Source organism: Piliocolobus tephrosceles, chromosome X, assembly GCF_002776525.5.
Source record: "Piliocolobus tephrosceles isolate RC106 chromosome X, ASM277652v3, whole genome shotgun sequence".
NCBI lineage: Eukaryota > Metazoa > Chordata > Mammalia > Primates > Cercopithecidae > Piliocolobus > Piliocolobus tephrosceles.
Window position 1 is genome coordinate 55595273 of NC_045455.1, and position 2973 is coordinate 55598245.

Consider the following 2973-nt stretch of genomic DNA (forward strand, 5'->3'; position numbering starts at 1 on the left):
TTTTTTTTTTTTTTTTAATTTTTATTATACTTTAAGTTCTAGGGTATATGTGCATAACATGCAGGTTTGTTACATATGTATACTTCTGCCATGTTGGTGTGCTGCACCCATCAACTCGTCAGCACCCATCAATTCATCATTTGTATCAGGTATAACTCCCAGTGCAATCCCTCCCCCCTCCCCCCTCCCCATGATAGGCCCTGGTCTGTGATGTTCCCCTTCCCGAGTCCAAGTGATCTCATTGTTCAGTTCCCACCTATGAGTGAGAACATGCGGTGTTTGGTTTTCTGTTCTTGTGATAGTTTGCTAAGAATGATGGTTTCCAGCTGCATCCATGTCCCTACAAAGGACGCAAACTCATCCTTTTTTATGGCTGCATAGTATTCCATGGTGTATATGTGCCACATTTTCTTAATCCAGTCTGTCACAGATGGACATGTGGGTTGATTCCAAGTCTTTGCTATGGTGAATAGTGCCGCAATAAACATACGTGTGCATGTGTCTTTATAGCAGCATGATTTATAATCCTTTGGGTATATACCCAGTAGTGGGATGGCTGGGTCATATGGTACATCTAGTTCTAGATCCTTGAGGAATTGCCATACTCTTTTCCATAATGGTTGAACTAGTTTACAATCCCACCAACAGTGTAAAAGTGTTCCTATTTCTCCACATCCTCTCCAACACCTGTTGTTTCCTAAGTTTTTAATGATTGCCATTCTAACTGGTGTGAGATGGTATCTCATTGTGGTTTTGATTTGCATTTCTCTGATGGCGAGTGATGATGAGCATTTTTTCATGTGTCTGTTGTCTGTATGAATGTCTTCCTTTGAGAAATGTCTGTTCATATCCTTTGCCCACTTTTTGATGGGGTTGTTTGTTTTTTTCTTGTATATTTGTTTGAGTTCTTTGTAGATTCTGGATATTAGCCCTTTGTCAGATGAGTAGATTGCAAAAATTTTCTCCCATTCTGTAGGTTGCCTGTTCCCTCTGATGGTAGTTTCTTTTGCTGTGCAGAAGCCCTTTAGTTTAATTAGATCCCATTTGTCAATTTTGGCTTTTGCTGCCATTGCTTTTGGTATTTTAGACATGAAGTCCTTGCTCATGCCTATGTCCTGAATGGTACTACCTAGGTTTTCTTCTAGGGTTTTTATGGTATTAGGTCTAACATTTAAGTCCCTAATCCATCTTGAATTAATCTTCATATAAGGAGTAAGGAAAGGATCCAGTTTCAGCTTTCTACTTATGGCTAGCCAATTTTCCCAGCACCATTTATTAAATAGGGAATCCTTTCCCCATTTCTTGTTTCTCTCAGGTTTGTCAAAGATCAGATGGCTGTAGATGTGTGGTATTATTTCTGAGGACTCCGTTCTGTTCCATTGGTCTATATCTCTGTTTTGGTACCAGCACCATGCTGTTTTGGTTACTGTAGCCTTGTAGTATAGTTTGAAGTCAGGTAGCGTGACGCCTCCAGCTTTGTCCTTTTGACTTACAAATGTCTTGGCAATGCGGGCTCTTTTTTGGTTCCATATGAACTTTAAAGGAGTTTTTTCCAATTCTGTGAAGAAACTCATTGGTAGCTTGATGGGGATGGCATTGAATCTATAAATAACCTTGGACAGTATGGCCATTTTCACGATATTGATTCTTCCTATCCATGAGCATGGTATGTTCTTCCATTTGTTTGTGTCCTCTTTTATTTCACTGAGCAGTGGTTTGTAGTTCTCCTTGAAGAGGTCCTTTACATCCCTTGTAACTCTCCACCCCAAATCAACAGAATATACTTTCTTCTCAGCACCACATCGCACTTATTCCAAAATTGACCACATAATTGGAAGTAAAGCACTCCTCAGCAAATGTAAAAGAACAGAAATTATAACAAACTGTCTCTCAGACCACAGTGCAATCAAACTAGAACTCAGGACTAAGAAAATCAAAACCACTCAACTACATGGAAACTGAACAACCTGCTCCTGAATGACTACTGGGTACATAACGAAATGAAGGCAGAAATAAAGATGTTCTTTGAAACCAATGAGAACAAAGATACAACATACCAGAATCTCTGGGACACATTTAAAGCAGTGTGTAGAGGGAAATTTATAGCACTAAATGCCCACAAGAGAAAGCAGGAAAGATCTAAAATTGACACTCTAACATCACAATTAAAAGAACTAGAGAAACAAGAGCAAACACACTCAAAAGCTAGCAGAAGGCAAGAAATAACGAAGATCAGAGCAGAACTGAAGGAGATAGAGACACAAAAAACCCTCCAAAAAATCAATGAATCCAGGAGTTGGTTTTTTGAAAAGATCAACAAAATTGACAGACCACTAGCAAGAGTAATAAAGAAGAAAAGAGAGGGGAATCAAATAGACGCAATAAAAAATGATAAAGGGGATATCACCACCGACCCCACAGAAATACAAATTACCATCAGAGAATACTATAAACACCTCTACACAAATCAACTAGAAAATCTAGAAGAAATGGATAATTTCCTGGACACTTACACTCTTCCAAGACTAAACCAGGAAGAAGTTGAATCCCTGAATAGACCAATAGCAGGCTCTGAAATTGAGGCAATAATTAATAGCCTACCAAGCAAAAAAAGTCCAGGACCAGATGGATTCACAGCTGAATTCTACCAGAGGTAGAAGGAGGAGCTGGTACCATTCCTCCTGAAATTATTCCAATCTATAGAAAAAGAGGGAATCGGCCGGGCGCGGTGGCTCAAGCCTGTAATCCCAGCACTTTGGGAGGCCGAGACGGGCGGATCACTAGGTCAGGAGATCGAGACCATCCTGGCTAACACGGTGAAACCCCGTCTCTACTAAAAAAAATACAAAAAACTAGCCGGGCGAGGTGGCGGGCGCCTGTAGTCCCAGCTACTCGGGAGGCTGAGGCAGGAGAATGGCGTGAACCTGGGAGGCGGAGCTTGCAGTGAGCTGAGGTCCGGCCACTGCACTCCAG